The sequence below is a fragment of the Ursus maritimus genome, unplaced genomic scaffold (assembly GCF_017311325.1).
Source record: "Ursus maritimus isolate PB19 unplaced genomic scaffold, ASM1731132v1 scaffold_4, whole genome shotgun sequence".
NCBI lineage: Eukaryota > Metazoa > Chordata > Mammalia > Carnivora > Ursidae > Ursus > Ursus maritimus.
The window spans coordinates 68754016-68766366 of record NW_024426552.1 but is presented as its reverse complement, the minus strand read 5'-3'; the positions used below and the strand labels follow the sequence as shown (position 1 = coordinate 68766366).

Here is a 12351-nt window from a genome sequence, read left to right as displayed (position 1 = left end):
ATTGATTATTTTGTTAAAAGGGTTTTCTCCACAGCTATAAAGGCGTTACCCTTCCTACCCTCCCCCCCAAATGTGTGCGTGTCTGTGTGTATATGTTTTGCATTTCAGTGTGTGACTCATTTGATGTTTAACCCAGTGTAGGGAGTAAGTATGGTCCAACTTTTTCTCTCCATTGTTTATCCAGTTTTCCATCACCATTTTTTAAAGTTTGTTTATTTATTTATTTAGTAATCTCTACCCCCAGTGTGGGGCTCACACACCGGATCCTGAAATCAAGAGTTGCATGCTCTTCGGACTGAGCCACCAGGCACACTCCTGTCACGTTTTTTTAAAAACCCCATTATTGCCCCTGATCTGAGATGGCTACTTACCACATGCTAAACATATTAGGGCCTATATCTGGATTTCCCATTCTGTTTCACTGGTACGCTATCCATCCGTGTGTTGATAGCACACTGTTTTCACTACTGAAGTTGTTTTTTTTTTAAGATTTTGTTTATTTATTTGACAGAGGCAGCGGGAGAGGGAACACAAGCAGGGGGAGTGGGAGAGGGAGAAGCGGGCTTCCCGCTGAGCAGGGAGCTTGATGTGGCTGGATCCCAGAACGCTGGGATCATGACCTGAGCCGAAGGCAGATGCTTCACGACTGAGCCACTCAGGTGCCCCTAACTACTGAAGTTTTATGATACAGCAAGTCACCCCTCATTGCTCTTTTTTTCTCACAATATCCTGGCTATTCTTATTATTTTCCATATAAACTAGAGTCCCATTCTGTTTCTGGCAGTCTCTTGCCTCTGCTTCCCTTCCTTCAATGCTGGTAGCTGCTATCAAGGGATACTGCCTCCGCTTTCTAAAGGGATTCCCTCTCAAACTCGCCACCACTGGACTGTAATTTTCTCAACTTTCCTCTCTGTCTGCCTCTCCTGCCTCCTCCTGCCTCCCCCTGCAATAAGCTTTTGCCTGGCCCTGTTTGTTCCCAGATCTGCACACAGGAGCTCCTCCGCCCACAGCGGCCCTCCCCTTCTGAAAATGAACACTTGCTGATGTTTTTCGGAGATCTGCCACCTCTAGGACCCCTCGGCATTTCCCCTTCTTGCCCAATGGCCCTCTCCAGATCCACTACCCCTTCTTAGCTCCCAGGTTGGCTGTGCTGGCAAAGACTGTTCGCAGCCACACTGGGGAAACTCACATAGCAAGGAAGCGTGAGTGGCCTCTAGGTGCTGAGGACAGCCTCTAACCAACAGCCAGCAAAAACTGAAGTTCTCTGTATTACAGAGAAGCTGCAAGGACTGTGTGGGGCCAACAACCCCACAAGCAGGGAAATAGATCCTGCTGCCCCCAGCGGAGCCTCCAAATGAGAACCCAGCCCGCACCAACACCTGGACTGCGGCTTGTGAGACCCCAGGTAGAAAATGCAGCCAAGCGGGGCCCAGCTTCTGACTGTGTAATAATGTATGCGCTGTTGTTTCAAGACACTGCGGGTACATTGTTAGGCATCAGTAGTTAACCCGTTTAGATCACATGGGCTGAGAAACTGCTGAGTTTGAGATGGCCTCTCCTCCGCATTTGCCACCCCCCCAAACACCTTCCCCCAAGAGGTCTTGCTCCTTTTTCGTTAAATGCACTTATCAGTATAACACCTTTTCTGATTGCCCCCCCAAGGTTCCACTTTCCACTCTTGTCCCAGGAAGGCCCCAAGGGGATAACCTGTAAGGGCCTCGCTTACCCTCTGACTTCTAGTTGACCTGTACTTAGCAGGAAGTAGGAGGGAGCGGAGGGGATGATGGGAGTGCTTACCCCCTCAGCCCTCTGCGGGATCGCCCTAGTCCGGCTGCCTGGCTGCACCTCCCCACTGAGTCACAGCTCCTGTAAGGAAGCGCTCACCACACAGCCTCTCTTTCCTGGGTCTGCGAACTGCTTCCTCCTCTCCACCCCTCTGATCTGGGAGTGGTAACAGCTCTCTGGCATTGCTACAAGGAACCATCTTGTGCTTTCCCCACACCATGCCCACGCCTTTATAAATAATCCCTCTTCTCAAATTATCTAGTTTTAACTGAGCCATCTATCTCTTGCCAGGTCCCTGAGTGGTACTGTTAACTAGACTAGGAAACATACCAGTCACTGAAAATCATGGAAGTGTTCCATATCTTACAAACTCATCGAACAGCACACTTAAAATGTATGCATTTTTTTGCATGTAAATCATAGCTCAATTTTAATTAATTAATATCTCAATTTTTAAAAAATTGGTCCATGAAATCTGTAACCCATGCCTGCTGGTTCCTATGGGTCACTCGATGACACTTTGCATAAATTCCCCTATGGCAAGACACCCCTGCCTACATGCTCCCCTGTGTCTCAAGAGACCTCTGAACCACAGAGGAAAATAGTTAACAGGAAAAAAAAAATCTTTGTGGCTTCCTCAAGTTATTATACTAGTTCCACATATTTTTCTTAATAAAGGTACATTTTTTTAAAGCTTGTAATTTTAAGGTAATAAGAAAGTTGAACCTGACCTGTTTCTCTGTCCTGTCTGCAGATCTTAGTAAATGACAGTTTCACTTTACATTTGTCATCTATTGCTTCTAGTCTCTCTGCCACCCCAGAGGACACCTATTCACATGTACTATTTTTTTTAAAGATTTATTTATTTATTTATTTATTTATTTATTTATTTTAGGGTGCCTGGGTGGCTCAGTCAGTTAAGCGTCTGCCTTCGGCTCAGGTCATGATCACAGGGTCCTGGGATTGAGCCCCACGTTGGGCTCTCTGCTCAGCGGGGAGCCTGCTTCTCCCTCTGCTTGTGTGCGCTCAAATGTATCTATTTTTTAGAGGAGAGAGAGTGTGCAAGCGTGGGTGGGGGAAGGGCAATGGGGGAGAATCTCCAGCTGACTCCCCGCAAAGCCTATGTACAGAGCCCTTCTAGGAGCCCGTCTCAGGACCCTGGGATCACAACCTGAGCCGATATAAAGAGTCGTATGCTTAACTGACTGAGCCACCCAGGCGCCCTATTCACATGCACAATTATGTGACTACTTATTGTGTCCAAAATATTTTTTATTCATTTCAATGACACGTTTTCAGCTATTTATTTTTATTTTTTAAAAGATTTTATTTATTTATTTGACAGAGAGAGAGACAGCGGCGAGAGAGGGAACACAGCAGGGGGAGTGGGAGAGGAAGAAGCAGGCTCCCAGTGGAGCAGGGAGCCCTATGCGGGGCTCGATCCCAGGACCCTGGGATCACGCCCTGAGCTGAAGGTAGACACTTAATGACTGAGCCACCCAGGTGCCCCAAATTTTCAGCTATTTAATGACAAGTTAAAATTCAGGGGCAACTGGGTGGTTCAGTGAGTTAAGCATCCGACTCTTGCACTGAACTCAGGTATTGATCTCAGGGTCATGAATTCAAGCCCCGTGTTGGCCACCATGCTGGGCATGGAGCCTACTTAAAGAAAAAAAAAATTTCAGCACTTTTCAGGAAATGCTGTTGAAGAGAGACCTTGCCTGGGATAATCCCAGCATCCATTCTCCCCCTCAAGTCACTCTCTCCAGAATTGTCTTTGCTTTTCAAAACACCTTTTCCATTTATGCCTCCTATGGTACTGGGGCTCTAGGTGAGGAGGGATGTAGGAGCAGTATCAAGAAAGACATCATGTGATCTTTGGATGTATTGGTCTTTATTATAACTTGGACATTGGTCAAGGACAGCACTACTAATAGCTCATACTTTGGATTCTAAAGGTAAAAATGTTAAATTCAGAAGCTTCCTCCAACCTCACTATAAAAAAATTAGCTTATTGGGGTGGCTTGCTGGCTCAGTTGGTAGAGCATTTGACTCTTGATCTCGGGGCCATGGGTTCAAGCCTCACAGCAGGTGTAGAGCTTACTTAAAAATAAATAAAATTAAAAAATTAAATTATCATTATATGTTAAAAAAAAAAAGTCCCAGTTACAGGCATCAAATGTCTGAGTTTCAGATTATGATGCTCTTATGAGTCACACTCAGGAGTCGAACTTACTCTATTATTAACCTTGGTAAAACGTGTGCCAACTCCTGGAGCTATCCCATTTCATTCATCACCTCTACATTACATCTTGTCTGGGGACAATTCTAGGGTTTCAAGTAATCAGAACTGAAATATGACTGCCTAAACGTATGAGATGATATTTCTAAGAGTTCACATTTATTGAAAACTAACTACGGGCTAGGTACTGTGCCATGTGCTTAGCATCTCATCTAATCCTTTCAACACTTCTATGAGGTAGATACCATTATTACACCTGTTTTACAGATGAAGGAACCTGAAACTTAGAGAGATTGAGTAATTTGCCCAAGGTCAGAGAAAAGAATGAGGCAGAGGAAGGATTTGAACCGAGGACTCCTTGACTTTAGAGACTGGACTCTGACTCTATTCTGTTGAGAAAGGGGATAAGTGAAGATCCAGTTTCGAAGGAAAAAAGGAAGGGATTGTGTGCAGTTCTAGACACCTAATAAGGTGATGGTATGCCCCATTTTGTAGAGGAAGAACTTGAGACCGTCGCGGTTGACACTTCCCAAGGGGATGCTGATAGTAAGTGGAAAAAGTCAGAATTTATATCCAGATCAGAGTCTAAAGCCCAGTTCTTTCAAGGAAAATGTGCTGCCTTGCTGTTTTTGCGTGCGTGCGTGCGTGCGTGTGTGTGTGTGTTTTAAGCAGACTCCACGCTCAGCACCGAGCACAATGTGGGGCTTGACGACCTGAGCTGAGACCAAGAGTCAGCTGCTCAACAGACTGAGCCACGTGAGCCGCCCAGGGGCCCCAGATGTGCTGCCTTGTTAAATATAAATGATATAAAATAAATATAAGGATTTAATGTACTTACATAACACCTGAAATGTATAAATCACATTTATTTCTGGTACTTAGGGCTGAGGCTATGGTAGGATTTCCTGTCCTACAAAGGAAAACCAGGATGGGCCTGGGCAGGCCTGAGGACACCCTGACCGGCTACCAGGGAAAAACACACTGCAGAGGGGAGAGAGGGAGGGAGGGCCAGAGAGAGAGGAGAAAATCAGCAGCTATGGTACCTTGGAGGCTAAGAGTGAAGCTTTTCTGAGAAGGAGGAGTAAGCAAATGGCAAATTCCACTGAAAATCAGTTGAGATAAAAGCCGATACACATCTATAGGAATTAGCACCTGGGAGGTCTTAGGTGACCCCAGTGAGCGGAGTGGGTGCAGCGTGAGCACAATTCCGCATGGAGTGGTCCTGAAGTGAGTAGGAGGGGAGAAAAAAGGAGGTGGTTGTAGGGACAACAACGTAGGGAAGTTTCATTTCGAAAGGAGGTGGGGAGTGATTAGCGTGTAGCTATGGTGGGAAGGGGAGGACCGCTGGGCATATGTAAGGGCCAGTAGAGAGGTTCGTTGAGAAGGAACATGGTCCTGTACACACGTAGGCAAAAGAAGGGAGAGATCTGGAGCAGGAGGAAGATGGCTTTTCTGTCGTGTGAGGGGACGGGACGAGTAAAGCGACACGGACATATCTGCGGGTGAGTGGCCCCGGGTCGATGGAGTTCTTGCCTGATGGCTCTGGTTTTCAGGGTCTCGGTTGGGAGTGAGCAGGGAAGATGGCTGCACAAGATCTGAGGAGGCAGAGCGTAGTAGGGACATGCCATCCTCTCCTGGAACTCCCTTTGCTCTACCTGCCTCTTACTCCAGCCACTGCTGCAGCCACTGGTTCAGCCTGGGCTCCCAACTGTTCCGTGGGCTGCCGTCACGCAGCACCCGGCCACCACGCACCACTGTGCCGGTGCCCAGTCTGCGATGCGATCTGACCCTCCGAAGTGCGCCTATTACTGTCTCCCGGACGCTGGCAGGAGCCCCGAGACTGCTGGGTCAGAGAAGAAGGGCCTCGTTATTCACGGTACGGCAGGCAGCATGGGCGTCGGTTTTGGGTCTGTCCTCCTTGCCAAGGAGCCAAGATAGCAGCAATACTCAGTAAACTTGTTCCTGAACATCTATGAGAATCTCCTTGGGAGACATTTTGAAGGGGCTGAGATCCTGCATGAACAAGTGAAGGGGGACCCGGCTAAGTGCTAATGTGACCGCATTTGCACCCACAGGCTGATAAGGCCTGGAGCCTTCAGGTTCCACTTCCGGATGCCGGTCCATAGTATATGGTGCAGTGACAAGAATAGAGTTCTAGAATCAGATAGATGTGGATTCATATTTACCTTCCAGCTGGGAAGTCCTAACTTCTCTGAGTGTTTCCTCAAATGCGAAACAGACAATAAACCCTTGCTCACAGAGTTTCTGAGAAGCTGCAGTGACACGGTGTATGTATGGCAGGACCCGTTTTTGAGCTATTGACCACTATTGTACTTGGTCCTTGCGTTATTTGGGTCACATGTAGTCATCGAGGCTATTTGACATTCATTTGTTCAGGAAAAGTTCACCTAGGAAAAAAGTAGAGGAAAAAGAAGGTAGTTGCAGGCTTTGAGTCTCAAAATCTAGCCCCCAGAGAGAACGCAACACAAGAACAATAGATTTGTAAGAATACCTAATGCTGAGTGAGGGAGATCAGAATATGCCACCCCAAAATAGGCCACTTAGTATAAAGATTGTTTTAAGCTGAAGACATTTGAGATTTAACAACTGCAGAAAAATAGACTTCTCAGAGCTTTCTGATGTGACTAAAAGCAGCAACGTCTAGGAAATAAGGCTGCCACAAATCCCTCTTCAGGGAAGATTTACTCCCAGAAGGGAAAACAAGAACAAAACCTACCCCAAATTCCTTCTCCAGGGAAATTTTACGGCCCTGAAAGAGACAGAAAGACCACTCATAAAGGTATAGACAAGCATCATTTCAACTTTCTTTTTTTTTTTTTTAAGATTTTATTTATTTATGTGACAGAGAGACAGCCAGCGAGAGAGGGAACACAGGAGGGGAGTGGGAGAGGAAGAAGCAGGCTCCCAGCAGAGGAGCCCGATGTGGGGCTCGATCCCAGAACGCTGGGATCACGCCCTGAGCCGAAGGCACGCTTAACGACTGCGCTACCCAGGCGCCCCTAAAAAAAAATTTTTTTTAAAGATTTTATTTATTTGAGAGAGACACAGAGCGAGAACAAGCTGGGGGGAGGAGCAGAGGGACAAGCAGACTCCCTGCTGAGCAGGGAGCCCGTTGCTGGACTCAATCCCAGGACCCTGGGATCAGGACCTGAGCTGAAGGCAGCCACTTAACCAACTGAGTCATCCAGGTGTCCTTATAAGAGGGAGTTCTTATGTTGTGGAATCTAATTTGGGATAAATACTCAGGTCCCATCATCATGAAGTTTAGGGACTTTGGATGAGAAGTCATTTCCTGCGATTGTGTCCTATAACACAATCATGACCAATGAGAAAAACACCAACATCTGCTGGGGGTTTCTGGGATAGTTTTTGCTTTGCCCTTCCCTTCCCTCCTGCCTCAAACATAGACGCGATGTCGGAGCTGCAAAAGCTATCTTGCAAATATGAAAAAAAGGCCAAGGGTTATCAGCCCTGTCTCCACCAAACCAGTACCAGCCTGCCTGCTTCTGGACATCTTGCTGTGTAAAAGAAACAACTCCCTATTACTCATGGCACTGGTGTTCAAGTTTTCTGCTATTGACAGCCAAAACCATCCCTAATTAATGCCGAGAAAAAGTAGGAAGCAGGAAAAAGAAAGGAGTCAATTCTTGGCTTCTGAATTTCCATACCTGGGCCTCGGGGTGGTAAATAAAAACAAAAATAAGGGGCACCCGGGCGGCTCAGTGGGCTAAGTGTCTGCCTCTGGCTCAGGTCATGATCCCAGGGTCCTGAGATCCAGCCCTACCTCGGGCTCCCTGCTCAGTGGGAAGTCTGCTTCTCTGTCTCCCTCTGCTGCTCCCCCTGCTTGTGCTCTCCTGAGCGTGCACTCTCTCTCTTTTAAATAAATAAATAAAAATCTTAAAAAAAAAAAAGAAAACCCTCAGGGCATGGACTATAGATCTGGGAGATTAACTGATGATTAGTTAACCAGGCTACTCTATCTCTGGACTACAGGAGGATCCCCTGGTCTGGAAATAATAAAAATTAAATGGAGTAAAAAAAAATAAAATTATGTTTTTTGTTCTATAAGTTTGTGCACTAAGATTTATACTTGCTATACAGTAGCTCTCATTTAACTAAAAATGTTATTCCTTTCTTACCCTTTGATGTCTTACTATCACTCTAAACAGTACTTGTGGTCATTTTCTCTGAAAATTCACTTTTCTTCTAGACTTCTTGATGGAAACCACCATTCTTTCTTCTCCTAGGCTTGAAGGTTTGAGGTTGCCCTTCGCTTTTCTCTGTTATTCATAGCTCATGTCTGATCTGCTATTTCTTGACTTTTCTCTTTTCTCTCCACCTCCTCCAACTCTCTCTCCCTCTCTCTCCTTCTCCCTCTTTTCCACTCTCTCCCCTCCTTTCTCCACCTGCCTCCCTCTCTCCCTTCCTCTCTTCTACCTCCACTTCCCTTCCTCTTTCCCTCTTGAAGTCTTCCCGTACTGGCACTGTGGGTGTCTTTACATGAACTCCTCACCACGATAGAGTTGCTGCTCCCCCAAAGCTGGTCTGTGGAGAGAGGTATTTGGATAGACTGTCTTGCAGAAAACAACTAAAAATCCTGGATACTATTTTAAAATAAAACTTCTTAAAACCACTGAAGAGGTGACAAAAGATTGGAAGGAATTGTTGGGCCAATCTCAAAGAGTATGTAGAATCTCAGAAAGGAAAAGGAACGGTGACGTCTCCTTTCTTTGAGGGTATATGCCAACTCTGGTCCATTTGAGCTACAATTTTCACAGCCCCTTGGGGTGTGGAATAAAGAGGTCAAAGGACAGGGCCATGCAAGGGGGGGAGTTGCATTCGTTGGCTAGGACTACCATAACAAAATACCCCAGGCTGGGGAGCTTAACCAACGTAAATTTATTGTCTCACAGTCCTGGAGACAGGAAATCAAAGGTCAAGGTGTTGGCAGGTTTGGTTTAATTCTGAGGCTTCTGTACTTCGCTTGCAGATGGGGCTGTCTTTTCCGTGTGCCCTCCCATGGTCTTTCCTCTGTGCGTAGGCATCCCTGGTGTCTCCTTTTGTGTCCACATTTCCTCTTCATATAGAAAACCAGTCAGATTGGATTATGACCCACTCTAACAGTCTCGTTTAATTTAATCGCCTCTTTAAAGGCCCTATCTCCAAATGCAGTCACATTCCGAAGTACTAAAGGTCAGAACTTCAACATATGAACTGGGCCAGGAGGTGGAAACAAGTCGGCCCATAAAAGGAGTATACTATGAAACATTCCCCGTAGCAGTAGGCCCCCTCTTGTAAGAGAGAGAGACCCAGAAATTGATACACTTTCTACCTCCTGTCACCACGGGGCTGCATGGAAACGTGCCTTGGAGATAGGTAATGGAGAGTGGGGGCTGTCTATGAGAACGTGTAGCCCCAGACCAGCTCTCACATGTTGATTTGTGGCCAAAATTCATATCACTTGTGTGATTCAGGAAGCCTCAAAATTGGGGCACCTGGGTGGCTCAGGTCATGATCTCAGGGTCCTGGGATTGAGTCCCCCATTGGGGTCCTTGCTCATTGTGGAATCTGCTTCTTCCTTTCTCTCTGCCCCTCAGCCCACTTGTGCTCTCTCTCTCTCTCAAATAAATAAATAACATCTTGAAGAAAGAAAAAAAAGAAAGCCTCAAAGTTACATTTAACTTAAATCGGTCCCAGTACAGTAAAATGGTTGGCAGGAACAAAGGTAAATCTCCTTGAGAGAAACATGCCTTCACCTTGTACCTCCAAGAATTCCCATAAATACTTTTGCAAAAACTAAGCACCTCCCAGTAAAAAACAAAACAAAACAAAAAAACTAAGCATACACACAGAAACCCAGGCACCATGTATGAAAAGCAGTATAAACCAGACAGAATGAATAGATACTGAATTATCAGACATGGATTAAAAAATAGCTATGATCACTATGTTTAAAGAAATTAGATACTAGCTTAAAAGAATCTTCAAGAAACAAGAATTGTTTTTTAAAAAAAATGACTAACCAGATTTGAAATATAAATAGGACTTATAGAAATGAAAAAATATAGTAATTAAATTTTCTCAACTATTTCAGGTGCCTGGCTGGCTCGGTTGGTAGAGCTTGACTCTTGATCTCAGGGTCATGAGTTTGAGCCCCACATTTGGTGTAGAGATTACAAAAAAATAATAATGATAAATTTAAAAAATTTAAAAAATTTTTTCTCAGCTATTTCGTACAAGTTTTGAAATACAGAAAAGTTGAAAAAAGAGTGTAATGAACACCTACAATTACTACTTAGATCCAATAATTGTTAGCATTTTATCATAGCTATTTTATATATTTTTTAAAATGCTGAATCATTTAAAAGTAAGTTGCAGGCATCATATTTTACCCCCAACCATATTAGAATGCATTTCTGAGAAAGAACACTTTTTATAATTACGATGTTGTCACATCTAAGAAAATTAATAATTTCCTAATGTCACCTTGTATTGATTCCATATTAAAATTTTCAGTTTGCCCAAAGAAGTCCTTTATAGCTGTTTTTTGTTTTTTTGTTTTTTTACATCTAGGATCCAATCGAGGAATTGCATTTGGTTGTAATGTCTCTTTATTCTCTTTTCATCTAGAACAATCCCCTGCCTTCCTCCTGCCTGCCCCCACCCCATGACATTGTATTTTTGAAGAGATCAGGACACCTGTCTTGTGAATGTCCATATTCTGGATTTGTCTGAGTGCTTCCTCGTAGTGCCTAACTTTTTTCTTCTTTTCTTTTTAAAGTAGGCTCCATGCCCAATACGGAGCTTGAACTCATGGCCCTGAGATCAAGAGTCAGATGCGCTACCAACTAAGCCAGCCAGGAACGCCTGTCACTTTTTTCTTGATTTTCCTATATTTTTTTGTAGTCTGGAAATTAGGTCTAGAAGCTCGATTAGATTCAGGGTAATAATTTTGCCAAAAATATGTCCTAAGCGATGCTGTGTAACACATTACAATAGGAATACAAAGTATCAAGTGTCTCACTTTTATTTAGTTCATATTAAGTATGATCACTTGGTTAAAGTGATGATTCCCAGACCTTCCTCAAACTGAAATTTAAAAATCCGTGGACAGTTTATCAGATTCTTATAAAGTCAAACATACGTTCACCATACAACCCAGCAATTCTATACCTAGGTATTTTCCCAAGAGAAGTGAAAAACGTTATATTCACGCAACAACTTATACACGAGTTTGCAGCAGCTTTATTCATAACTGCCCCTAACTGGAAACAACCCAAGAGACCTTCAACTGATGAATGGATAAGCAGACTGTGGTACATCCTTACTATGAAATTTTACTCAGCAATAGAAAGGAATGAAATACTGACACAGCAGCAACATGCATGACTCTTAAATACATAATGCTAAGTGCAAGAAGCCAGACTCAAAAGGGTATATCCTGTGTCATTTCATTTATAGAACATTCTGGAAATAGTAAAAACCATAGGAATAGAAAACTCCAACCCTACACCAACATACCAATTTTTAAGTCTCATATTAGAAGATAGAAGTTTCCAGTGATCAACATACTCTGACACCACTTTCCTGGTAATCAAGAAGCCCGGAGACAGGTTAATTATCACTCAGACGGTTCTAGAATCAGAGCATAGGGGAAGTGGAGGAATATTTCATTGTGCTCAGAGTGAAGCTTTATGAATGGAGCAGATTCTGATTGCCTAATTAACATCATTCCCCTCCCTCTTTCTTCCTAAAAGCACCAGACTTTAAGGAGGCATCCACCTTCCTCCACAACACCATATGCTTTACTAAACCAGTTATGTTTATCTCACATCCCTTGGCAGGGATGGCTTTAGGAACAAAACTGTGGCTCAATTCAGACTGATAAATTTTGAAGGAAAGCCTCCCAAGGGACTTCTAGAAAATGTTTCTCGGAAGAAAAAAAAAAAAAGACTTGTTAGAAGAGATAAAGTGAGTAGTTCCTTCTCTGGATGTTGTCGTGTATGAATATGATGCTTGCAACTGCTGTTGCTATCTTGCTTTCAGTATAGGACAAAGCTCAGCCAGATGAGGGGAAGTCAAGACAGAAGCGGGGCTGGAGCCCTGTGCTACTGGGACAGAGAACCTGCCCTAACTTTTCTTATTATTTAAGCCAGCTGAGTTGGGGTCTTCTGAAAATGCCTTAATGCCTGTCTCACAATAATATACCTTTTTGATAGCAGTAATACTGGGTCCACCTGAAAGACACCGAAAAAAAAAATAACCGAAATATTTTGACTGTTCGGGTTTTCTTTTTGTAGTTA

General features: G+C 44.2%; 1 long non-coding RNA gene across 1 annotated transcript; it reads right to left on the bottom strand.

The window, feature by feature from the left end:
- Positions 1-4878: 4878 nt before the first annotated feature.
- On the bottom strand, positions 4879-11976 carry LOC103678934. The gene is made up of 3 exons (XR_572775.2): positions 11570-11976; positions 6765-6797; positions 4879-6435 (listed from the first exon to the last, which is right to left on the bottom strand). It is a non-coding gene; the product is annotated as an uncharacterized LOC103678934 (long non-coding RNA).
- Between the last annotated feature and the right edge of the window lie 375 nt (positions 11977-12351).